The 27,598-nt window shown below is 42.9% G+C and overlaps 1 protein-coding gene and 1 long non-coding RNA gene across 4 annotated transcripts in view; one reads left to right on the top strand and one right to left on the bottom strand.

Annotated features, from left to right (window-relative positions):
• LOC125466243 (uncharacterized) overlaps nt 1-23,760 on the top strand; it is a 155,281-nt gene extending 131,521 nt beyond the window's left edge. Inside the window, exons 3-4 of the long non-coding RNA XR_007250413.1 lie at nt 25-117; nt 22,324-23,760. This is a non-coding gene — a long non-coding RNA (uncharacterized LOC125466243). The remainder of the gene's footprint in view (nt 1-24; nt 118-22,323) is intronic.
• Nucleotides 1-27,598, bottom strand: part of LOC125466241 (rho GTPase-activating protein 12) — a 212,064-nt gene that overhangs the window by 108,454 nt on the left and 76,012 nt on the right. The window lies entirely within an intron of this gene.

Genomic DNA, 27,598 nt, shown 5'->3' with positions numbered 1-27,598 from the left:
AACACTATGTTCATTGCATTACAGCCATTTACCAGAAACAAAACGTGTTGGAGGAGTTACAAAACTGGAGGAGGTTTGAGAGATTGGCTTCAGCAAAACTGAAGGAATTTTCAGATGGTAAGGAGTTTAAATTTTGGGGGAGTGAGGACTGATAATAAACCCAGGTGATTTATTTCAAAATAAATTGTCAGACTCAGTAATGGTACAATGCATTTTGCAACTCCATATCTTACCCTCCCATATCATGCTCTTCAGAAACAAACTGCTCCTTTATGCTTTCTGATGATCAGTGACAGTTGCTATGCCAACAAATGTTAGTCATTTTGCACAGATTCAGAGCCTCCACACAATGGGGAAATGCTCATTTGTGCAACTTATTAAAGGAAAACACTTTGCTCTCATTGAAATTATGAGATAGGATCTTTAACTGCACAATGACTGGAATTTTTCATCATAGCGAGAACCAGCTAATTGTCTAAATAACAAGACTAATATGATTGGGAGTCAAAGACAAAAGAAAGAAGTTACATTTATACGGTGTGACTTAACATCTTTAGAAAGTTCAAAAACACATTGTACAGCCACAGAATTACTTATAGCACAGATGGGGATCATTTGGCCTAATATGTTCACGATAGCTTCCCACAGAGCAATCTAGTCATTGCACTCTCCAATCTGCTTGGTCTGTGTAGCCCTGCAGGTTTATTCCAATCAAGTGTATGTCCAAAATGATTTATTATTTCCACTTCCATCGCAAGTTCCAAGTCATTATCACTCATTGTACACAAATGTTCTTTGTTACATTCGCCTACTCTGCACCTGTTTCATAAAAGTCTTTAATCTGTGTTCCCTGGTCCCTGTAAAATGAACTAAGTGAAGAATATTTTATTATATATATTACCCCAGTCTGTCATAATCATGTACACCTCTTTCAAATCCTGCCTGCTCCAAGTAAAACTCTACCTTTACCAAAACTCTGCAATGAAAATCTCCAATCACTGGAACTAGTCTGGTAAATTTCTGCACCTTCTTGGAGAGTCTAACTTCCTTCACAAAGTGCACAAGCTAGAACTAGGCAAAAGAGTTGAGTTGGGGCTTAACAAGAGCTTTGTATATGCTCAACATAACTCCCCTGTTTACATGATGCTTCTATTTTTGAAGTTCAAGCCTCTATTTGCTTTACCAGCCACTCTCTTGATATAGCCTGCCACTCCAGTTGGCTGGATGTTTGGCTTGTGAAGCAACTTGATGCTGACAGCGTTGATTTGATTCCCACACTGGCTGAGGTTACCACGAAGGACTCTGCTTCTACACTCACCCAAGGCATGGCAATCCTCAGGTACAGTCACCAATCGTCTCTCTCTAACGAGAGAGAGCAGCTCTATGGTCCTGTAAGATGACGACAACTTGATATCCTGCTACTGTCAAAGACTGACGCACATGAACTGCCAAGTGCCACTGGTCCAACGCATTTCAGAATTGTGCCATTAAGTCTACGTTGGCTCTCACCGATTGTCTGGTGGCTCCAGGTGGGTGGGGCTTGCATGCCACAGGTCCGAAACTCAGGAGCAAATCTGCTGGCAGCCAACTACCTGATTGCTGGAAGATCCAACGGGCCTTAACAGGTCAGGGGGGCCCCCTCCTGGAAAGTTGCCCAGTTACCAACTTATTAAGACTGGGATTGATTGGCTCGCCAAATTCTGCTGAACTAACTAGTCTTACTCATCTCTAGATATTTTTCCTAATTAACCTATTCAGATAGGTCATCACAAACCTCAGGAGCAGGTGGAATTTTAACCCAGGTTTTCTGGTTTACAGGTGAGAACACTATCACTGCAGTTTAACAGCCACTCCTTACTAGCCTCTAGTTATTTTCTAATCACCCTGTTGACAGTTGTTATTACATACGTCTGAAGAAGGTGGGGCTTCAACTCGTGTCTCCTGGTCCAGACGTAGGGACTCTACCACAATAACACACTCACTTGTCTCTTTTGTTTTCAAAATCTCTGCCTGATTTGATAGTAGGATCTTGACCACTCATTCTGGGGATTCAATTTTTAAACTGCTAATGTAAATGAGCTGGTAGACTTATGGAAGAACAGTCCTAAATGAGAGGGGGATGTCTGTAAATATTTTCAATCTAACAGGTTCAGCCATGCTGCGGCACACCTCTGGGGTAGGACCCATGCCTCCTGGCCCAGAGATAGGGACGTTACCACTGTACCACAGGAACCTTCTTATTTGGCCCCATTCAAAGGCAGTTTATTCAATCAGCCTGGTGTCCATAAGCAATAGGTTGCATTGAGCCTATGGTTCAGCTTTACTTTGGGGTAGTTGTCAATGGACATCATTAATAACACCCTTTCATTCATAGAATCATAGTATAGAAGAGGCCCTTTGGCCTACAGAGTCTGTACGCTATTACTATTACTTAAACAGTCCCACTTCCCTGCACTACGTGCAAAGCTTTGCAAGTTACGCCACTTCAAGTGCTCATCCAAATACTTTTCAAAGGCCCGAACAATGTCTGTTGATGTCAGAATTTTACATGGCTGATACCTGATATCAAACATAAAAGCCACGTAAAATATGCTCACCATTCACAATTTCACCATTTGAGAGATTTCTGAGGAATATATCCTCTGCAAAGATTGGGACTTTACTCTATAGCTCACTGCCAATTTAGTTTAAGTCATTTGCACCTACACAAATTAATCTCCATGATGCCATTGCTCCCTGTCTCTGAGGCACTATAGGTCCCTTTTGAATTCTGCCCCAGAACTTCTCCCCTTTCCCAGACATGCATTGATCCTCTTATCTTCCTGTTTCTACTCTGGTTAAACACACAGAACTAGGAGTAATCCACACCAGAGATAACGATCGTCAAATTCCTACTTTCTAACATTCTTCTCACTTTTTGGAATTCTGATCCCAGAGACAGCAGATATTGAGATCCTATGTCATCAGTATCAATGTTCACCACAAATTGAAGCTCACTTCCAATCCCATTCCCCAATGCCTGCAGAATATTTTCCATCCTCTCTGTTACCTAAAACACCATACACTAGATGGGCACAAAATTGTTCTGAACTCCAGGCATTATAATTTTGTGCCAGTAGGTTGGTGCCCAGGAGGATTTCTTAAGAAACAAATACGGAGATTTACTTTTAATGGTACAGAGAACAAAGCAGACAATGAAAAGATTTAAACTTATCAATAAACCAAAAGAAACTCCACAATCAGTATTGGTTTCAACTGAACAGGAAGTAGCTCCATAACAACAGGGGCAGTCAATGTGCAATGTTCTGGAACAACAAACCTCGATAACAAAAGGAACTGTGCCACATTGACATTTCCTGTTAACGCACAGGGCAGAAAGCACTTGAGAAAGCAGAACTTAGAGAGATGCACTGAATATCGTTCTGTCCCCTATCTAATACTATATTAGGAAGTTGAGTGGACTGCTTTTTAAATTCATTCACAGATGCAATGGTCATGGTTAGGCCAGGATCATTGCCCATCCCAAATTGTCCAGAGGGCAGTTAAGAGTCAACCACATTAGTGGGTCTGGTGTCACATGTAGGCCAGACCAACTAAGGATGGCAGTTTCCTTTCCTAAAGGACATTGGTGAACCATATGCTTTTTTTCTCCTGACAATTAACAACAGATTCATGGCCATTATTAGACTCATAATTCCAGATATACATTGAATTCAAAATTCCCCATTTGCCATGGCAGGATTCAAACTCTGATACCCAGAACAATATCTGAATCTCTGGATTAACAATCCAGTGATAATACCATTGGGCCATTGGCCTCCCTTTGCGATTCACATTCAGACCAATAAAATGGAAATGTTGCATGCTCTAAATTATGAAGTAAACCAACAATGAACAAGCATCACGTTGAGTAGGTTGGCATCTGGGACATTGCAGCCGACCAATCTGACTCGGTGGAGTAATCGAATCAGAGCATTAACACAGTAAATGTACCTGACAAACAGAGTAGGTTTGGTCAAGAAATACTATCTGACAGAAGATTTAGACCCTGGAATCTTGCGGATTAAAGCATTTTGTGACTCAGTTGTTGAACATTGCAACCCAGTCTATAATTACTCCATTGAGATGCAGTGAATGAAGTCTGCAGCCAAGTTACCAGTTTAATTGCATTCTTTCATGCAATGTGGGTGCCAGTGGCAGGGCCAGCATTTGTTGCACAGCCCTAACAGCCCTTGGGAAGACTATGGTCATGGGTTAACTAGTAATGATTTCCTGACACTGCTCTGCCAGCAGTTTACAAGGAAGTAATGTTGGCAACACAGTTAGAACAGCCTTTCCCTCTTCTTTTCAGTCAAGTGTCCACCAAATTAACCTCTAATTAATTTTCAACAAAATGATACACCCACTCAACCAGCATATGTGGCTTTTGGAATTGGGTCTTATTATTTCTCAAGCTGGGAAGACAAGTAACTGAGCAGGTACCAACCAGAAAGGATGCATTCGGGCTCTCTACTATGCAAGGATAATGTTGGTGAGAGCGCAAATGCAGGTTGATTGATGTGGATGTGTAGGAGCTTGAGCCAAATATACTGCATGTTTATAATTTCAGAAGGTTCAGTCCTTGGAACCTGTTCCAAAATTTAATTCAATCAGAGCCAATTGGTACTTCAAGCCCATTTACCTACCTTTGCACCACCATTTACCTACCTTTGCACCATTTTCCTTGGTTTCCTTACCTCCGAAATTCTACCAAGCTTATCCTCGAAAGTGTTCGTTATCCCGGTACCCACAGCCTTTTGGGAAAGGGAAATACTGATTTCTTCTGCCCTTCATGTGCCAAAGCAAGTGGCTATCTTTGTGCGGTGTACAAAATACCAATCAACCGAGGCAAATGCTAACATAGTTCCAGCTAGCAACTTGTCACGAATTAGCTATTTCTCAGTAACACCGGGTGTCTAGTCACTGGGTACATTGGTTAGATTACTGGACTCTAATCGAGAGATATGGATGAATGATCTTAAGAAATGTGGTCAGATCTCTCTATTCTAATTGGAGAATTTAACTTTAACAAATTAAGTAAACTCCGAATAAAAAAGCTAATATCAGAGATGATAACCTTGAAGCTAGCACATTGGCTTTAGAAAGCCATTCTACTCAATAAAATACTTTAGAGCAGGTAATCTGCCACCCTTAATCCAGTTTGTCCTATACCTAACTCCAGATCCACAGCAATGTGTTAGAACTACATTGCTACGGAGTCATATCAAAGCATGAAGCTCAGCGTATTCTGATTGGAGATGAATATCATTCCTGGCTTTCCGAATAATATCAACATACTGAGAACAAGGGCAGCACAGTGGCTCAGTGGTTAGCTTGCTGCCTCTTGGCATTGGGATCCAATTTCGATTCCACCCTCTAGTGACTGTCTGTGTAGAGTTTGCACATTCTGCCTGTGTCTGCGTGGGTTCCCTTCAGGTGCTCCGGTTTCCTCCCACAGTCAAAAGATGTGCAGGTTAGGTGGATTGGCCATGCTAGATTGCCCACGTCATCCAGACTAGGTGGATTAGCCAGTGATGGGGTGGGATGCTCGAGGATTACTGTGGGCTTGATAGGCTGAATGGCTTGCTTCCACACAGTAGGGATTCTAATAAAAAGGCTGACAGATGTAACATATCCTTTATCAACAGTATTAAACATTTACCATGGCCAATGACTATGCTCTTCTGAAGTAAAGAAACAAAAAAGTGATGGACGATGATAATCTGCCCTTGGCCATCAATGTCACACAATATTGGCTGACTAACTGGTGGCCCATAAGCAGAAGAAAGCTCATGGGAATAGCCTTACGTCTTCAACCCGTTTGGCATGTTTCAGCATTCATTTGGATCATAGCTTATCTGTATCTTAACTCCACCTTGGCTTCACAACACTTAGTACTCTTGTCTAATGAAACACTCAGTCTCGGTTTTAACTAAGGCTCCAAACTTTGCAGGAGGAGAAGAATCCTGGTTTCCACTATCCTTCATGTGAGGATGTGCTTTCTGCTGTTAATATTAAAGCCATGCTGTTGATTGTAAGGTTTTGCAACCCCACTCCCCCCTTGTGCTGGGCTCCCTTCTACGACTGTATTAATCCTTCCATTATCTTAAGCACCTCAATTAGATTGCCCTTTAATCAGCTTGCACTCAGATGCAGGAACAATGAAAACAGTAAAACCAGCTCGGAAAGCGGTAAACTGCAACAGCTGTCTACTTTAGATTACTTGGTGATCAGAAGTGGATTAATAAAAATGAAACTAATCATGCTAACATTCAATTGCCACGTGAGCTGAGCCATTGGGAAAATGCCTCAATAATTCAGGAGTGCCCAATGGGCATTATCAATTCAATAAATTCAAATGAAAAATGCACAGTCACATTCTGGATCAAAGACTGGGAATAGAAATCACGCAACAAATGTGGGAGGCAAGTTGGCTGGCCACATTCTCTAAAACATGGCATGGACTGGTGGGAATTAACAGGAACAAGTGCTTCATACCCTCCATCAATGAAAAACCATAAAAGGTGGCCACCCATACAGATGGCAAAGATTTCCAAGACATTGTGCTAACAATCTTTCCTCCCAAGGATTATCCCACAGTAGAATAAGCTGCTAATAAAAATAGTCACAGTCCATCACTTGAAATCTAAAAGGCCTTTTTTCCTTCTTTATAGCACTGTGGATGTCTCTAAACCATCAAGGAGTCAGTTCACCTTGATGCACCAGTTTCTCCAGGGCAATTAGAGATGGTGAATACATGTTGGCCTAGCCAGTGTCACCCATATTCTAAGAATGAACAAAATCAATAAAATAAAAAGTTTACATTATCAGGACTTCCATTGCAGCAAGTCATGTTTAGTTTAGCTCATGCTATGCATAAAAACATAGGTGGAATATGAACATTAGTAGCAACGCAAACAGACAGATGATGCAGAAACCACCTGAATAATAAATAAGCCTTCTATAACAATAGTGGCAATGCAATTCAATTTTAATTTCCATTAAAATTATGATATTAGCTTCCATTCTAATCATATTTCAAGCCATTGCAAAGAAAGGAGAATGTTTTAAAAATATATTTCCTTTGTTAATGTCTGCTTTATCCATGGAAAGTTACAAAAATGAAAAGTCGTTTCCTTTAACTTTTATTTTGTTATTTTTAAATTATTGAATGAGTTTTATAAAGTCTGGCTGTAAATCTTCTATAATAAATCAGCACGTTTTCTTTTCTTTTACAAACTCCAATAACATAAAAGGATATCCTGTTGCTCTCAAGGGATCTAGACATTAAACAGAAAAAGGAAGCATCCCAGTAAAGCTGCTTCCTGAACACTTTCCATTGAGTTACTGACAGTAGCGTTGGTTGTGACAGAATGTTCATTTTCTCTATTTACTCATCTATAATTATCTCTGACTCGCAGAAGTGGTCACTGTCCAACAGGACTGCAGAAATAAAATACTATACAGAAGAAAAACTAATGTCAGGATTTTGTTAGACTGATGAGGATCTTTTACATCAGTTGGAGAACCAGCAGGGTCCCCATTGTCCCATTCTGTACGGGGAGACCAACAGAATCAGTGGTCCTTCAGACATTTAACATGATCTCCATAAAAGAGATTCCCATTAGTGAAAGTCTCACGCACTGCTAACTAATCAGAAGGTGCTTGATCTCTCCCCCCCCACACCCCGAAACACATGTTTCCAAGTATTCTCTTTATCACTCCAAGCCTGTCACTGGAGTAGACACTCTGGCAAACTGTTTCAGACAGCTACTAACCAGAAATATCAGACCACAATTTTTTTTTACCTCTTCTGCATTGAAAAGGCCAGGAATAGAGAAGAAGTCATTTTGAATTCACTGTAAACTTAGTATTTTTGTCATTTGGTGCCAGAACTGCAACATCAAACATTCTTCCATTAACATGTAATTAACGGAGCCTGGTTGGGAACAATCCAGGTACAGGATAGACAGATGCTATTCAGTCTGTTAATTTTGCAGCAGCTTTCTGCAAGACTAATTTTATTAGACTCACTTCCCTGTCCTTTCTCCTCAAGTTTGAAGTTTTCTTCTCTTCAGGTAGTTTTGCAAACCATGACTGAATCTGCCTTCAACACAGATCCTAACCATTTAGAACATGGAACATTACAGTGCAGTACAGGCCCTTTGGCCCTCAATGTTGCACCGACCTGTGAAACCAATCCGAAGCCGATCCAACCTACACTATTCCATTCTCATTCTTTGCTATGTTAAAACAAACTTATTCCTCGTGCTGCCATTGGTCATCTTGCCAATCCCCACAACTCAAAGGCTTGTGGTGGACAAGTCCTTTTGCAAATGAAACCATCCCTCTCTATCCATTCTAGACCCTTATGGAAATGAACGCATTAAAAAATCTTGTCTTAAAACCATAGTAACATCATAAGAAAAAGTGAAGAGGTGTACCTTATTATGTTTTCTTTTAATGAAGAATAAGTGAAAATTGTTGTCCTTCATTTTCTAGCTATTCCATTGCTGCTCTCAAATTGCTAACCCCTACCCCCAAACAGTTTAGCCAGTCTGTATTTTCTCTTTGATAATGGGAACTGCAGATGCTGGAGATTCCAAGATAATAAAATGTGAGGCTGGATGAACACAGCAGGCCAAGCAGCATCTCAGGAGCACAAAAGCTGACGTTTCGGGCCTAGACCCTTCATCAGAGAGGGGGATGGGGGGAGGGAACTGGAATAAATAGGGAGAGAGGGGGAGGCGGACCGAAGATGGAGAGCAAAGAAGATAGGTGGAGAGGGTGTAGGTGGGGAGGTAGGGAGGGGATAGGTCAGTCCAGGGAAGACGGACAGGTCAAGGAGGTGGGATGAGGTTAGTAGGTAGCTGGGGGTGCGGCTGGGGGTGGGAGGAAGGGATGGGTGAGAGGAAGAACCGGTTAGGGAGGCAGAGACAGGTTGGACTGGTTTTGGGATGCAGTGGGTGGGGGGGAAGAGCTGGGTTGGTTGTGTGGTGCAGTGGGGGGAGGGGATGAACTGGGCTGGTTTAGGGATGCAGTGGGGGAAGGGGAGATTTTGAAACTGGTGAAGTCCACATTGATACCATATGGCTGCAGGGTTCCCAGGCGGAATATGAGTTGCTGTTCCTGCAACCTACGGGTGGCATCATTGTGGCAGTGCAGGAGGCCCATGATGGACATGTCATCAAGAGAATGGGAGGGGGAGTGGAAATGGTTTGCGACTGGGAGGTGCAGTTGTTTGTTGCGAACTGAGCGGAGGTGTTCTGCAAAGCGGTCCCCAAGCCTCCGCTTGGTTTCCCCAATGTAGAGAAAGCCGCACCGGGTACAGTGGATGCAGTATACCACATTGGCAGATGTGCAGGTGAACCTCTGCTTAATGTGGAATGTCATCTTGGGGCCTGGGATGGGGGTGAGGGAGGAGGTGTGGGGACAAGTGTAGCATTTCCTGCGGTTGCAGGGGAAGGTGCCGGGTGTGGTGGGGTTGGAGGGCAGTGTGGAGCGAACAAGGGAGTCACGGAGAGAGTGGTCTCTCCGGAAAGCAGACAGGGGTGGGGATGGAAAAATGTCTTGGGTGGTGGGGTCGGATTGTAAATGGCGGAAGTGTCGGAGGATAATGCGTTGTATCCGGAGGTTGGTAGGGTGGTGTGTGAGAACGAGGGGGATCCTCTTGGGGCGGTTGTGGCGGGGGCGGGGTGTGAGGGATGTGTCGCGGGAAATGCGGGAGACGCGGTCAAGGGCGTTCTCAATCACCGTGGGGGGGAAGTTGCGGTCCTTAAAGAACTTGGACATCTGGGATGTGCGGGAGTGGAATGTCTTATCGTGGGAGCAGATGCGGCGGAGGCGGAGGAATTGGGAATAGGGGATGGAGTTTTTGCAGGAGGGTGGGTGGGAGGAGGTGTATTCTAGGTAGCTGTGGGAGTCCTTCACCAACTTCACCAACACCTTCCACCCCAACCTTCAGTTCACCTGGGCCATCTCCAGCACATCCCTCACCTTCCTGGACCTCTCAGTCTCCATCTCAGGCAACCAGCTTGTAACTGATGTCCATTTCAAGCCCACCGACTCCCACAGCTACCTAGAATACACCTCCTCCCACCCACCCTCCTGCAAAAACTCCATCCCCTATTCCCAATTCCTCCGCCTCCGCCGCATCTGCTCCCACGATAAGACATTCCACTCCCGCACATCCCAGATGTCCAAGTTCTTTAAGGACCGCAACTTCCCCCCCACGGTGATTGAGAACGCCCTTGACCGCGTCTCCCGCATTTCCCGCGACACATCCCTCACACCCCGCCCCTGCCACAACCGCCCCAAGAGGATCCCCCTCGTTCTCACACACCACCCTACCAACCTCCGGATACAACGCATTATCCTCCGACACTTCCGCCATTTACAATCCGACCCCACCACCCAAGACATTTTTCCATCCCCACCCCTGTCTGCTTTCCGGAGAGACCACTCTCTCCGTGACTCCCTTGTTCGCTCCACACTGCCCTCCAACCCCACCACACCCGGCACCTTCCCCTGCAACCGCAGGAAATGCTACACTTGTCCCCACACCTCCTCCCTCACCCCCATCCCAGGCCCCAAGACGACATTCCACATTAAGCAGAGGTTCACCTGCACATCTGCCAATGTGGTATACTGCATCCACTGTACCCGGTGCGGCTTTCTCTACATTGGGGAAACCAAGCGGAGGCTTGGGGACCGCTTTGCAGAACACCTCCGCTCAGTTCGCAACAAACAACTGCACCTCCCAGTCGCAAACCATTTCCACTCCCCCTCCCATTCTCTTGATGACATGTCCATCATGGGCCTCCTGCACTGCCACAATGATGCCACCCGAAGGTTGCAGGAACAGCAACTCATATTCCGCCTGGGAACCCTGCAGCCATATGGTATCAATGTGGACTTCACCAGTTTCAAAATCTCCCCTTCCCCCACTGCATCCCTAAACCAGCCCAGTTCATCCCCTCCCCCCACTGCACCACACAACCAGCCCAGCTCTTCCCCCCCACCCACTGCATCCCAAAACCAGTCCAACCTGTCTCTGCCTCCCTAACCGGTTCTTCCTCTCACCCATCCCTTCCTCCCACCCCCAGCCGCACCCCCAGCTACCTACTAACCTCATCCCTCCTCCTTGACCTGTCCGTCTTCCCTGGACTGACCTATCCCCTCCCTACCTCCCCACCTACACCCTCTCCACCCATCTTCTTTGCTCTCCATCTTCGGTCCGCCTCCCCCTCTCTCCCTATTTATTCCAGTTCCCTCCCCCCATCCCCCTCTCTGATGAAGGGTCTAGGCCCGAAACGTCAGCTTTTGTGCTCCTGAGATGCTGCTTGGCCTGCTGTGTTCATCCAGCCTCACATTTTATTATCTTGTATTTTCTCTTTCCCTGAATGTGACTTTTATCTGAAAAAGTACACCTCATTTTAAATGCAAAATGGCTAAATTGAGTTGGATCCATCATTCAGAACTCATCTATTTATTGTATTCGATGCACCATTTTAACCCTCATTTCAGAAATGAGATACCAAGGACAGTCGAATAAGACCGTGCTTAGAATTTAGTTCTCCTCATAGTGTTGTTATACCAATCAAGTATGGGGTCGAGGAAATAAATTTGATTACATGTTGATGAACCAGGAAGGTTGGAAACTGTCCCAATGGGAGCATGTGCTCAAAGATGTTGATCTGGGTCATGCTGAACATTTAGGCTTTATTTACATGAAGTGGGCAAGTTACAACACCAGTGAGTGGGAGTGGGAGTCAGCTTTAAAAAATTTCTAATCTGGGAAATTTGAAGCAATCTACAAAACTATTTGGCTCAAACTTGCCTCTAAGTGACAGAATGCAAATACGATCAAGCTGCAGGAGAATGCATTTGAGCATCTTCTGACAGCTACTGCAGTCCAATTAGAAAGGTGCAGTGCCTCTGTCCTCACCAACAGAAAGGTAAGTTTTTTTTAAAAAAACAACCCTCCTGAGCCCATTGAGAACATTTCTCCTGTAGGAATAACGATGAGTGTCAGCCTCACTGGTGTTGTAACTTGCCCATTTCATGTAAATAAAGCCTAAATGTTCAGCATGACCCAGATCAACATCTTTGAGCACATGCTCCCATTGGGACAGTTTCCAATCCTTCCTGGTTCATCAACATGTAATCAAATTTATTTCCTCGACCCCATACTTTATTGGTATAACAACTTTATTAAATTAGACTTTGAATGATCATTAGCTTTACTTCAATACTTCAATGTACAATTCTCATATTTGCTAATTTAAGTGTCAAACGAATCAGAAATGGAGGCTTGATAGGAAAGTACTAACCATTCATATCCTAACACTTAATTCTTAAACATTCAAGGACACTAATTTTGAGGCAAAATGACAGGTTATTCAACCTGAAAATTATACAATGGAATGTCTCACAGTTGTCACTTTCCCAACTGCATCTAATGACTCAAATTATTGACAAAAGGTACAACGTCAGATCGGAGGCTTTGGGTTTGCCTGTGACTTCCAGCAGCTGTGGCAGACTATGAGGGCATAGCTTTGCAGGATACTGAACTCTGGGTGTGACACTATACTCAATGAAATGACAACAGTAACAACTGGGCATTTCTAAACTTCAATGTTACCATAAGCAGCTCAGGAATGCAGCATAAACATACTGAGGCTGCACTGCCAAGCACCACCCAAACCTGTTTCACTAGGGCATTCACTAGCCTGAGAATTATTTTCCCACCACCCCGCCCCCAACTTCCTACATCTGAGTCCAAAGTAAGTGAAACATGTGTCATTGGTTGTTATTGAAACAAGCACATACAAATAATTGTGTTTCCTGGTGTCTTTAAACTCTTCATTACTGTTCCACATTATTTAATTTTAGGCAGTAGACTTGGGTTGAATTTCATAAAAAAAAAACTTTAATACCTCCCCAAGAGAAGTTTGCAATGTGACAATAATCCAGGGTACCAGTCAGCCCTGGCTTGGTCTCTGAACTGTGTATAGTTAGAGAGTCATACAGCACAGAAACAGACTCTTTGGCCCAACCAGTCCATACCAAACAGAATCACAAACTAAACAAGTCCCACCTGCCTGCTCCTGGCCCATATCCTTCAAACTGTTCAAATTCATGCATCTAACATCTTTTGAATGTTATAATTTTACCTGCATCCAATACTCCCTCAGGAAGTTCATTCCAAATACAAACCACCCTCTATGAAAAAGTTACCTCATACCTTTCTTAAATCTCTCCTCTCAGTTTATAAATGTATCCCCTCATTTAGAAATACCCCATTCTAGGGAAAAGACAACTACCATCAACTCGACATCTCTCATTATTTTGTAAACTTCTATCACGTCGCCTCTCAACCTATGTTCCGGTGAAAAAAAGTCCCAGCCTATTCAGTCTTTCTTCAGGTGAGTTTGCTCACTGAGCTGGAAGGTTAGTTTTCAGATGTTTCGTCACCATTCTAGGTAACATCATCAGTGAGCCTCCAACGAAGCACTGGTGTTATGTCCCACTTTCTATTTATCTGGTTAGGTTTCCTTGGGTTGGTGACATCATTTCCTGTGTTGGTGATGTCATTTCCTGTTCTTTTTCTCAGGGGATGGTAGATTGGTTTGGAGCCAATGTGTTTGTTGATGGAGTTCCGGTTGGAATGCCATGCTTCTAGGAATTCTCGTGCGTGTATCTGTTTGGCTTGTCCTAGGATGGATGTGTTGTCCCAATCAAAGTGGTGTCCTTCCTTATCTGTATGTAAGGCTACGAGTGATAGTGGGTCATGTCGTTTTGTGGCTAGTTGATGTTCATGTATCCTGGTGGCTAGATTTCTGCCTGTTTGTCCAATGTAGTGTTTGTCACAGTTCTTGCAAGGTATTTTGTAGATGACGTTTGTTTTGCCTATACAGACAACAAGCAAAACGAACGTCATCTACAAAATACCTTGCAAGAACTGTGACAAACACTACATTGGACAAACTGGCAGAAAGCTAGCCAGCAGGATACATGAACATCAACTAACCACAAAACGACATGACCCACTATCACTCGTATCCTTACATACAGACGAGGAAGGACACCACTTTGATTGGGACAACACATCCATCCTAGGACAAGCCAAACAGACACGCACGAGAATTCCTAGAAGCATGGCATTCCAACCGGAACACCATCAACAAACACATTAGCTCCAAACCAATCTACCATCCCCTGAGAAAAAGAACAGGAAATGACATCACCAACCCAAGCAAACCTAAACAGATAAATAGAAAGCAGGATATAACACCAGCGCTTCGGAGGCTCACTGATGATGTTACCTAGAATGGTGACGAAACGTCTGAAAACTAGCCTTCCAGCTCAGCGAGCAAACTCACATCCAGAACCTTAACCTGAGCTAGAAATCTTCTCAAAACTCGCTAGTCTTTCTTCATAACTCAAATATTCCATACCTAGCAAAATCCTGCTAAATCTCTTCTAAAACCTCTCCAGCTTGATAATATGCTTCCTATAACTGGGCTAATTTAGCTCATTTATGTCATTATCAGAAGCTGGCATCAAGGATCCTTCGACTTCAGAGATGAAGATCAGACAGTGTAAACTCTGCTCATCAGGCTAGTGTTAATACCCAGTGGTATTATGGCTAGACTATTAATCCAGGGAATAAAAATCAGAAATTGCTGGAAAAGCTCAGCAAGTCTGGCAGCATCTGTGGAGAGAAATCAGAGTTAATGTTTTGGGTCTAGTAAGCCTTTCTCAGAACATATTAATCCAGAGACCCAGTCAACGCTCTGGGCACTTTGATCTATCCCATTAGGGCAGAATTTGAATGCGATAAAAATATGGATTAAGAGTTTAATGATGACCATAAAACTGTCACAGAGGGGAAAAAAAACCCCATTTTGTTCACCCATGTTCTTTCAGGCCGGAAACTGCCATCCTTACCTGGCATGAGCTATATGTGACTTCAGACCAACAGCAATGCGGTTGACTCTTATTTAGGGATGCTCACATCCTGTGAATGAATAATCAAAATAAGTAATAAAACTGTGATGACCCTCTGGATCAAACCATCACCTGCTCCCTGCTCAAGTTCACAACTGAAAAGTAACTATTCGGGAGGGGTCTTCGAGGGCTGATACTTGGAAAATATGGCCAACAAGATTCCTGGGAGACAAAAGGGAAATAAATACATTGAAATGATGCTGCGTTGAGTTATAGGTTTCTGGACTTTCTGTTCTGTTCTTTAGCTACAGGAATTGCATTGACAAACTCAGTGCATGTTTTTGTTTGTTGCACAGGTAAAAGTTTCTATTATCACGAGAGAAACATCATCCCACCCTTGTCGGTATATTTGATCATAGCAACTTACAGTGTTCAGCCCACACTGTGTTTCTGCTGGGTGTTTCAAACTGCAGCAACCACACTTTTGGTCCATATCCTGCATGTATTCCATTCTCTAGTAACTGTCATACTCCCTTTTTAAAAAATTATTTACAGAACGGGTTTCCACCACATCCTCGGTCAAGTAATCCGGGTTCCAATGCCTGAATGAAAACATTTATCTTCAACTAACCACCAACCGTGGCCACCTCTTTTGCTAACTGTGAATCCCTGATTATTGAATCACTTAGCCAAACAAGTAGTTATGAAAAGCAGCCCATAAATATTTGAAGGATTAACAATCAATCAATCACAAGACAATAGTCTGTAAGGGCCCCATCAACTTCCCGTGCTGCACAGATTCAACAAATTATACATGGGAGCATAAAGTCCTGCTTCAAACCACATCCCTAAACAGTTACAGGGAGTTACAATTGGACTGGAAATGACAGGTCTCCTCTCTCTCATCTTAGTACCGCAAACATTTTATTCACTGGCACCTACAGGGACCAGAAGTCAACCAGCTAATCAATATATCAGTTGATCAACAGGTCCAGAATCAATGCAAAAACACATAGGTAGTACAGAAATGTAACGTGGTGGGGGGTATACACATCACTTGTATACTTTATTTACAGCATAAATCACTTAAAAAATAATGCAACTTTGCCTTAAATAAATCGTACCAGCCTTCTCACTCGCACCCTCAACTGATTACTGAGACATTGCAGAGACCATGACAATAAAGTAAGCTTCCAGTATTCAGCTATATAATTTCTACCAGTTTATTGAAAGTACTGGTTCTTAAGGTGTCAATTAAAACAAAATTTGCTGTATTACTGGCAGGTTGAGAATTCACTCTACTGAAACTCCTTAACTAGATTAACTAATCCATAATCCTAATTCTGTTCATGGTACTATGTAGAATTTGCGATATGCATGATAATGTGACAGATGAAACATTAAAATGCCAAGAATAGGTACAAGTAAAACTATCAATGGAATGCTGACTTTTGAGAGAAATAGAATGAAATGGGTTAGAAGTCATGCATCAAAAACAAAGCCGAGACACCACACCTGGAGCACAATGAGCAGTTCTAGGCACCACACCTTAGCTTGCTGGCCCTCAAGAGTGTGCAGTATAGAATTACCAAAATAATAACTGGACTTCATACAGTAAAAGAGATCACACAATCCAGTGTCGTTTTATCTGGAATCTAGAAGATCAAGAGATAATTTGATCCAAGTTTTTACAATGTTCATAGAGGCATAGACTCAGTTGTACAGCACAGAAACAGACCCTTCGATCCAACTCATCCATGCTGAGCAGATATCCTAAATTAATCTAGTCCCATTTGCCAACATTTGGCCCATACCTTTCTAAACCCTTCCTATTCATATACCCACCCAAATGCCTTTCAAATGTTGTAATTGTACCAGCCTCCTCCACTTCTTCTAACAGCTCATTCTGTACACACACCACTGTGTGAAAAAGTTGCCCCTTACGTTCCTTTTAAATCTACTGAGTCACTCCTGAGTGAGAAAAGTATATAGCTGGTTTGTTTGATTGTTTTGGGTACCTTTACACCCTTTCTTCCTCTTAGGAAGACGGAATTGTAAGCTGAACTCAATTCAAGCATCTTGTTGCAATCAACTCCATCAGGAATGGCACGTGAAGGGCTTTCTAAGTCATGTTACTGAGCCATAAGGGTGGAAACATTCATTCCTCTGAGGGCTGAAATTTAAAGTGTGTGGAGCTTGCACACTGTTCCCGTGTCTGTGTGGATTCAATCCAGGTGCTCTGGTTTCCTCTCAGTCCAAAGATGCGCAGGTTAGATGGATTGGCCATGTTAAATCCAGCAACACCAAGGATTCAAGTGGCACAGTGGTGTTGTCCCTAACTTTGTGCCAGGAGACCTGAGTTCAAGTCCCACCTGTTCCATCGTGAGTCAAAATATCGCTGAGCAGGCTGACTGTATGATAGACTGCAAAACTGATAAATATTTTTCTTTGCAAAACATGGTCTTAATAAATCCTTTACACTGTGCTTTGCATTTGTCAGTCTCCATTCTCAACTTCAACAACAAAAACAAAGTTGCCAGAAAAGGTCAGCAGGTCTGGCAGCATCTGTGAAGGTGAAAACAGAGTTAATGTTTCAGGTCCGGTGACCCTTCCTCAGAACTAATTTTTTGTGGGGCTTGATGCCTGAAAGGAAAAGAAAAAGTTTCTTGTTAGCACAACCAATGAGCAGGAGGATGAAGTGGAACTGCAGAGTGGTGCAGCTCTGAGCCAGCACATTGCAATGCTGTTGGAGAGAGAGGTTGAGTGTGTGCATGTGGAGCCACATGGCACTGAGTGTGAATATCAGGGTGCAGCGAGAGCAGCTGCGTGTGGAACACTGAACATCATGGAGATATCTGTGATCCTGAGAAGATTCAAAACATGAGGGATAAAGCTCCAGTTGGAATCCATGTGCAGTGAGTCTGAGCTGGAGGCAGTCACTGAGGAATGTGATATGGCTGTGGAAACCAGTTTTAGCAAATACCTGGTCAAACACCAGGAGTGACAGTGAAATTAATGTCAGTGCGCAAGCAGAAAGATTGGAACGGAAATCCCAGAGAAAGCGGAAGAGCTTCTTCAAGGTGGGCATGCCTGGAAGAGATGTGGCAGTGAGTTAAATACTAAATAAAAACCAAAAGAACTGCAGATGCCGTAAATCAAGAACAAAAACAAGGAAGGGTCTGAGGAAGGGTCGCCAGACCCAAAATGTTAGCTTGGTTTTCTCCTTTGCAGCTGCTGCCAGGGCGTGCTGAGCTTTTCCAGCAACTTTGATTTTGTTCTTGATTTACAGCATCTGCAGTTCTTTTGGTTTCCATTCTCAACCTGTTGGAGTGGTATAGCAAGGTGTGATACTTTGGACAGCTGTTATTTCATTTCTTCACCCAATCACAAAGATTCTGCCTTTTCTTGGGCAATTTTGTTTCAATATTATTTCCACATATGGTCTTTCTCAGGACTATTTTATTCCCCCAGGTGACGTGGAGCCAAGGCAGATAAATGGAATTCAGATCAGCCATAATACAACAAAATAACATAAACAGGCTTTAGTGCCTGAATAGCTGACTCCTGTTGTTATCTATTTGTGGTGCTGTTCCAAGTGACAGATTTCTCAGATTTTACACCCAAAGGAAAGAAATCCATAGTACAACAAACAACAGGTTGTTACTCGAACACGCAATCTTATTTAATTGTCTGAACTGTTTGCCTACATTCCAGGCATAGCACCAAAAGCAGCATTTGCAAGCATAGCTCAGAAAATGTCTGTTCAAACCAGATTCCCTAATCTAAACAATAAATTCCATTTGTGCGGCACCTTCAATGTAGTTCAACTTTCCCAGACTGTGAAAAGGCAACAGGAGAGATAGGCCTTTCAGTAAATAAAATGATGCTGACCTACAAGGAATGGTGGCAAGGAGTGACACGAAAGGGATATCCTTTCCGTCTCACAACCTCTTAACTTTGGTACAGGCTTACCACAGGAAAATCAATCATCATCACAACGTTTTATGTACCTTTTTCACCAATTAGATTGTCAGGAGACTGGTTGACGAAAAGTGAAAGGGACGCGAGCAGAAACACATCTATTTATAGCATTGAGCTGTTCTGCTTTATTTTCTGGCCTGAAGGATTTTGACGTAAGAGGCTGAGTGATTTAGGCTGGAATGTTTAAGAAGGTCCCGAATGGCTAAAGGCAAGTGATCAAGCAAAGGGAGTGGATGATGTTTGCGTGTTGGCAGAATGCAGAGAGGATTGTAGGGCTGGAACAGGTTACAGAAGGCTTTTTCCTTTAGCCATTTGAGACTTCTTATACACTGGACATTCCAGCTTGAATCACTCAGCCTCCTACATCAATGTCCTCCTTGCCTCTCCATTCCACCAACCATCTTTAGCTTGGTGTAAACCTTTGTGTAAATATACTTGTGAAGTACTGTGGGATAGTTTACAACACTGAAGCTATTTTGCATATCTACGTTGTTGCTGTGACTGAGTCCATGCGGGGGAATTTAATTGATATCACTTGAGTGTTCTTCCAACACACCACAAATCTCACAGTTGTACACTACAGAAAGACACCCCTCAGTCCAATCTATCCAAGCCAACTATAATTCCAAACTAAACTAGCCCCACTTACCTACACTTGGCCCATATTGCTTCAAATATTTCTCATTTGCCTGCTTATATTGATGTCATTTAAACATTGTAACAGTATCCACATCCATGACTTCTCTGGAAGTTCCTTCCTCACATGAACAAATTTGTGTAAAGAAGTTGCCCCTCACGTCGTTTTAAATCTTTCTCCTCTCACCTTAAAGATAAGCCCCCTAGTCTTGAAATCCCCTGCTCTAGGGAAGGTCAGAAATCACACGACACCAGGTTATAGCCCAACAGGTTTATTTGAAAACACAAGCTTTCACAGCATGGGACTATAACCTGGTGTCAGGTGATTCCTGACCTTGTCCACCCCAGTACCCTCCACATCACTCTAGGGAAGAGACCCATCATTCACCTTATCTACACGTTGCATGATTTTACAAGTCTCTATAAAAGGTTACCCTTCAACCTCCTGCGCTCCAGTGAAAAACGTCCCAGCAAATTCAGCCTCTCCTTAAAACACAAACCCTCCATTCCTGGCCACATCCTGATACAGGAAAGCAGTTCAACACCTTATCAAGGGCAATTAGGAATGGGCAATAAATGCTGACCAACCAGTGATGCCCACATCCCACAAGTTAATTTAAAAAATGAATATGAACCCCTCTCCAGCTTCGTAATATCCGTCTTATAACAGGGCAACCAGAACTGCACACAGTATTCCAGATGAGGTCTCACTAACGTCCTATACAACCTCAACATGATGCCCCAACTCCTATACTCAAAGGTCTGAGCAATTAAGACAAATATACTAAATGTCTTCTTATCCTGTCAACATGTGACGAAAACTTCTAAGAATTATGTACCCAAACCCCGAGGTCTCTCAACTGATGGTGGTTTAAAATGAGAGTCACCATGCCTCAGGTGTGAGGAGAAGAGGTTGAGAAGGAAACCTTAGTCAGTGTGGGAACTGAACCCATGCTGTCGGCATTACAAACCAGCTGTCCCATCAATTGCAGGAACGGAGGCAGTCAATCTTCACAGTTCACTAGCTTCTTCAATCCGTTCATGTGGCTCCTGCCCAAACCCACTAGTATGCAGTCAATGGGATGAATATGATGGGAGAGAGAGAAAGAGAGAGAAAGAGAGAGAAAGAGAGAGAAAGAGAGAGAGAAAGAGAGAGAAAGAGAGAGAAAGAGAGAGAAAGAGAGAGAAAGAGAGAGAGAAAAGAGAGAGAAAAGAGAGAGAAAAGAGAGAAAGAGAGAGAGAGGAAAAGAGGAGAGAGAGAGAAAAGAGAGAGGAGAAAAGAGAGAGAGAGAGAAAGAGAGAGAGAGAGAAAAGAGAGAGAGAGAAAAGAGAGAGAGAGAAAGAGAGAGAGTGAGAAAGAGAGAGAGAGAGAAAGAGAGAGAGAGAGAGAGAGAGAGAGAGAGAGAGAGAGAGAGAGAGATACACTCCACCAGATTACTACACAGAGAGACGATTCTACACCCATACAGATCTTCTCTATTGGCTAAAAAATATTTACCATATTTCCCACATCCAAATCATTTGGATTGTTCACCCTATTGCAATAGCAGATGACAGACACCTTTCGAAGCATTCGAGGGTGGGATCAATGTTGTATTTGTAGCAGAAATGTTGTTTCTAAAAAATGGATTCATCCAATTATGCAGCATATGATGACACCATTCAGTTCGGGCCTACCTGTAGCATCACGTTGAAAAGGAGCTGCAATTAGAGCAACCTGTACAAACAAGGATGATGAATAAGGCCATTCAGCCCTTCAAGCCAGCTCCAACATTCAAATCAAATCAAGGCTGATTGGGATTTTAATCGCAACTCTACATTCCTGCATACCCCTGATAATCTTCCATCTCCTTGGTAATTGAGAATCTGTCTACTGTCTTAAAAATATTTAAATACCTGCTTCCACTGTCTTTTAAGGAGGGGAATTCCCAAAAACTCCTAAGCCTCACAGGAAAAATTGTTTCCTCATCCTCGTGGAATAGGCACACGTTTATTTTCAATCGATCAACCCTCATTCTGCATTCTCCCTTAAGAGGAAACATCCTTTCCACATCTACCCAGTCAAACTCCCTCGGGAGTAAGTTTCATTAAAGACACCTCTAACTTTGAGAAACAGGCCTGGCCTGTCTAGCCTTTCCTCATAAGGTAATCAGAGATAATGGGAACTGCAGATGTTGGAGAATCCAAGATAACAAAGTGTGTAGCTGGATGAACACAGCAGGCCAAGCAGCATCTCAGGAGCACAAAAGCTGACGTTTCGGGCCTAGACCCTTCATCAGAGAGGGTGAAGGGTCTGATGAAGGGTCTAGGCCTGTAACGTCAGTTTTTGTGCTCCTGAGATGCTGCTTGGCCTGCTGTGTTCATCCAGCTGCACACTTTGTTACCTCATAAGGTAATCCCTTGTTTGAATGCCCTAGCTACACAATGTTTGTCTTTTCACAGATATACCCTTTTCCCTGAAGAGTTGTTATTTTGTGTGCTTCCAACAACCTTTCGAGTAATTAGGATTGTAGACTTTTACAGTACAGGAGGCCATACAACCGATCTTTTTAGCAGTGGCTCCCAAAAGAGCCACCCCACTATCGCCAGCCCTTTCTCTGTAGCTCTCTAAATATATCAATGGTGCACACAAATAGTTAGGCAGCCTCCTGCCTCGAAATGTGTGTAAGAGTAATGAAATATATTTAATTTTATCTTTCATTCATTCTTTCACAGGACTTGGGCATCGGGGACAGGTTCAGGAGTTGTTGTCCATCCCTACTTGCACTCCGACAGAGTGGCTTGTTGGGCCATTTCAGAAGACAATTTTGAGCCAATCACACATTGCTGAGAGTCTGAAGATACACAGACCAGATATGGATAAAGGTTTCCTTCCTTAAACGGCTTATCAATCGTTGGTTTTCTCAGGAGAAGCGAGACTTGCCCTTGTTACACACAGAATCGACCCTCTATTCTGCTCAAGTGTGTCAGAGCCCCAGTGCAATCTAAAGGGTGAGTGACACACTTCCCATGGGCCCATCCTGTCAGCCCTGTTATAATACTGTAATCCATTTCTATTAGTTCTGAGCTCATGGCCAAAAAGTATTGGAGTCATTATTTCACATGTTCTGAGCATTACAAACCAGGCCATCATTTATGGTCTATCTCAAATTGCCCTTGAGAAAGTGCTGACAAGCTGCTTTCTTGAACTACTATTGTCCACATGGTACAGGAGCCAAGTCTTGTGGACTTAAATAACTTCAGATCATGATACTTGAACATACTTTATCTACCTTTGATAAATGTTAACATTTCTTCCATAAATTTGTGGGTTAAGGCCCTGGAACAGTAAAAATGAAATGACTGTTTGAACTCAACACTGATTCAAATGGCCCTTCTGAATTCATATTTACCACCTACGTATTTCATCTCTTCTTCACCTGCAAAAATGGGATCGGTACGAACTGGAGTGGGATGTCTGCAACTGGGACCCATCCACCATTTTCAAAGGCCATTAAAGTTGGCCGAACATGGCAAAAATATAGGCCCTAATACGACAAGGGCCATTTTAGGATTAGAAGAGGTAAAATTTCTTCCATCACAGGCTGTGAATCTTTGGAAGTCTTGATCCCAAAGAGAGTGCTGGATACCCAGCGCAATCAATAATGATTTACACCACCACAAACACACTAGAGACAAAATTCCCCGAGTCCCAATTCATTGTGGCTGTCGACAGATATCTAACAATGACAAGTCAAACTATTGAAGGGAAATAGAGGATTTAGTGACGTACTGCAATGAAAACAATCTGTCTGTCAACGTCAGCTAAACTAAAGAACTGATCATCGATTTCAGAAAGAAAGGAGGAGAACACACCTCCAAATCCATCAACAGAACTGAGGTTGAGACAGTGAAGAACATCAACCTCCTTGGAATGAGGATAACCAACGACCTATCCTGGTCTTCCCACGTAAATGCGACAGTCAAAGCATTACAACAAAGCCTTCTTTCTCAGGCAGCTCAGGAAATTGGGCATGTCTATAAAAGGTCTCTCACCTACTTCCACAGCATACTTGAAAGCATACTGTCCAGGTGCATAATGGTCTGGCGTGGCAACTGCTCTGCTCAGGACCATATAAAATACAGAATATGGTACACAGCCCAGAGCATCACAGAAGCCAACCTTCCATCCACAGATAGTAAAGTGTAAAGCTGGATGAACACAGCAGGCCAAGCAGCATCTTAGGAGCACAAAAACTGACGTTTTGGGCCTAGACCCTTCATCAGAGAGGGGAATGGGGTGAGGGTCTGGAAGATCTTTTCTCTCCACCTTCGGTCCGCCTCCCCCTCTCTCCCTATTTATTCCAGTTCCCTCTCCCCATCCCCCTCTCTGATGAAGGGTCTAGGCCCGAAACGTCAGCTTTTGTGCTCCTGAGATGCTGCTGGGCCTGCTGTGTTCATCCAGCTTCACACTTTGTTATCTTGGATTCTCCAGCATCTGCAGTTCCCATTATCCCTTCCATCCACAGACTCTACTTACACAGCTCGCTGCTGTGGAAAGGTGGCCAATATCACCAAAGACCCACCGCACCCTGTAAATGACTTCCTACAACCTCTTCCGTCAGGCAGAAGATACAGAAGCCTGAACACACGCACAAGCGGGTTCAGGAACAGCTTCTTTCGGGCTGAATGGACTCTATCCTCAAATAATGTAACCTGCAATGTAACCTAATGCCTTTAAGCCTTTTTGGTCTGTACATCCTTTGCTTGCTATCAACTGCCTGTGATGCTTGTAAACAAAACTGTCCCTGTATTTTGGTATGTGACAATAAAATCAAAATCAAATAAGGATATTCAGCGCTGAGATTGAAAACTTCTTGAGCACTTTCATTAACAGATGAGGGCAGGGTGGGAAAATCAACTGGATGTAAAAATTTATCTGTAACTTTACTAAATAGCATAGCAGGTTCAATGGTTGTATGGCCTACTTCTGATGTTCTTCTTAACAAGTATTCATTTAAACCCACATTATGTTATGCGCGACAGGTCGATTGACAAATCCAGAATTATGTTATCTGCCCCATTGGACTTTGCTTAACCTTTTTCCAGCCATAATGGCACTAACTGATGTCGTGGATCTATGGGTTACAGTTTTGTGCAAACCAAGATTTTGATCATTAGCAGGCTATTCAACAGCTTGTCAGTAATTCCCACAGCCAAGCCAGTTCTTAATGTCAGCCTAGGCATTGCACTAATTTTTTTTGCCATTACTGGATTAAAAAGTAACAAATTTATCACGAGTTCCTAAAGGAAGTTAGTTGTAGCAGCCTGGCTGTTACAGCAAGATATCAGCAAATTCTAAATAAGTATGTTCATAACCCATGTCAGTTTTGAGGATGAACTCAACCTATGTAATGGAAAAATATTTGGTGAGAGAACTCAAATAACTCTAAAGAATTGGTACCGTTTGGGTACAATAGATTAAACCGCTTTCTTTCATCTTTCATGGGGAGCATGTGTCCCAGCATCTGTTGCTCATCCCTAATTACCCCTTGAATATCATGGCCTATGATATTCAAAGGGCTGTATGGGGTCAATGGAGCCACATGAATTGCACATCATCGTTCCCAATCGATATAAAAGAACCAGTCAAGTTTTTACAACAATCACTGACATCTGTCATGGATACTATGATCGAGACTAGTTACCAAATCCAGAATTTAATTAATTAATTTTCAGTTCTCTGGTCAGATTCAAACATGTGCTTCCACAGCATTAACCCAGCCCTCTAGATGAGTATAATGAGTAACATTGCCAAGACCCCACCATTTCCACTCCTCCCACGCTGTAAAATTCTAGGATCAGGCAATGAATGGGCCCTTCCCACTTTACAAGGTGTGGCATCACATTTATGAATCTTTGACTACAAGGGTTTTTCATGCAACAAAGGAGTTTATTTTGGATGGGATCCATTGCTTAAATAATTCACAAAGAAGTCAGAAATTCACGAATGACAACACCTTCAGGAATTTTCCAAGGCACAGTGCTCCGAGGGCATAGGTCGCAAAATTAATGAGTAACTGTTCAGCTTATGGATGCATGCTGCATTTCCTACACCAAGGATTGCTTTTGCAAATATTTACTTTGGGCTGAACTTGATAATGGATGGCCTAAATCAGGAAACACACAGATTTGTGGCCATTAATTGAGCATGTCTGACAATTCTTTCACTGAAACACCTGGAGGCTGTTTATTCTTCCCATCAAGATTAAAGTTGCCAGCTATAAATTGTCAATATGAATATCTTATTCACTGTAAAACTACTTTAGACACTCTGAACAGAGGTAGGTTATTTCAAAATGGTTTTGTTTCTCAATTATACAAACCTTCTTCAAATTATCCAGGAAATACAACGGGTGGCAGATGTTTCAAAAATCATTAAAGATTTGTCATTTTGCAATGTTCATTTCAAATCTTCAGCTCAGAGAAGGTTTATTCAATTTATTCCTGAAATAACAGTGTTATCTTACGAGGAAAGACTGCATCAATTCAGATTGATTCATTGGTGTTTAGTAGAACAAGGGCTGATCTTAAAGCATATATATTCCTAAGGGGCCTGGACAGGGTGGATGCTGAGAGGAAATTTCCCCTTATGGAAGAAACTAGAGCTAGAGGAGATGATTTATAACTAAAATTCTCACAGTTAAAGTGGAGATGAGGAACATTTTTTCGTTCAGACAGTCACAAGTCTACATGCACTCTTACTCAAAAGACATTGGAAGCAGGAACTCTGAATATTTTTAGGGTACAGGCAGATACACTGTTCATTAGCAAGGACGTGAAAGTTTACTCAGGGTAGGCATGAACAGAGTTGGGGTTGCATTCAGATCAGCTATTTTGTTCAACGGCAGAGTAGGCTCAAGGAGTGTGCCTTTTTCTGGAGGTTTGGCATCCTCATATTTTAAGTTGCACAGATTTTTAAAATTCAAAACTAGGACATGGTGGAATACTTCCTTTCTATCACGTTTCAATATGATGACATATTGGGTGACCAATAGCAGGAGTCCAACAGAGGGACAGATGAAGGTGGGAGGCTATGTGATAATATCTCCTAGAAAATTGGCCAGCCTGATTTGGCAACATTTTTCCACAGCCATTTAACAACCTTTATCAGCTCCAGTGCCGTCAATGCCAAATGTTAGTGACAACTCCCTTGGAGACATCAAGGAAGCAGGTGGCGCTAGGGATACAGATCTGTTGCATGCGATGGGATGGGTGTTGACCGGAAAGAAGCATATTTCACACACATAACAAAGCGTGGAGCTGGATGAACACAGCAGGCCAAGCAGCACCTTAGGAGCATAAAAGCTGACGTTTCAGGCCTAGTCCCTTCATCAGAATTTCCTCTTTCCAGGTCTAGTTTACATTTGGAAAATAAAAAGGGAAAAAGGTGAAAACCGAGACATTTGAACTACTTTTAGGAACTTAATGGGACACTAGAAAGTTTAATGAGAAGCCAGGTCTAGCCCAGCAAAACCACAATGTCTGGTTACCCCACAACTCAGAGTATATCTGGCTTTCTGTGAAAGACCACAGGCTACAGATGCACTGGGAACAGGGAAGGCCTCACATTCAGTTAGAGGCCAATGTCTCAGGTTTCTAACATTACACTGCAGCCCTCCAGTGGGTCAAGCAAGGAACTACACTCAGTCCTTTTACAATCAATGAAGTGCTGTCATAATATAGGAACTATAGGATTACGTGGTGATGGATGGATCATCTTATTTATGGTGAAGTTAGTTGAGGGATAAATTTATTATCTTGGAATTCTCCAGCATCTGCAGTTCCCATTATCTCAGAACTACCCTACTCCTCGTTGAAATAGTGACAAGTACCCGAGAAAACCTTTATTTGAGCTCATGTCAAAAGCTGACAGTTCCAACAATGCAGCACTCCCACGACGTCAGCCTTTCTTTTGTTCTCAAGTTACTAGCCCAGGACTTGAATGAAC

Source organism: Stegostoma tigrinum, chromosome 31 (genome assembly GCF_030684315.1).
Source record: "Stegostoma tigrinum isolate sSteTig4 chromosome 31, sSteTig4.hap1, whole genome shotgun sequence".
NCBI classification, from domain to species: domain Eukaryota; kingdom Metazoa; phylum Chordata; class Chondrichthyes; order Orectolobiformes; family Stegostomatidae; genus Stegostoma; species Stegostoma tigrinum.
Note: the sequence above shows the minus strand (reverse complement) of the source record. Positions and strands in the feature narration are given on the sequence as shown.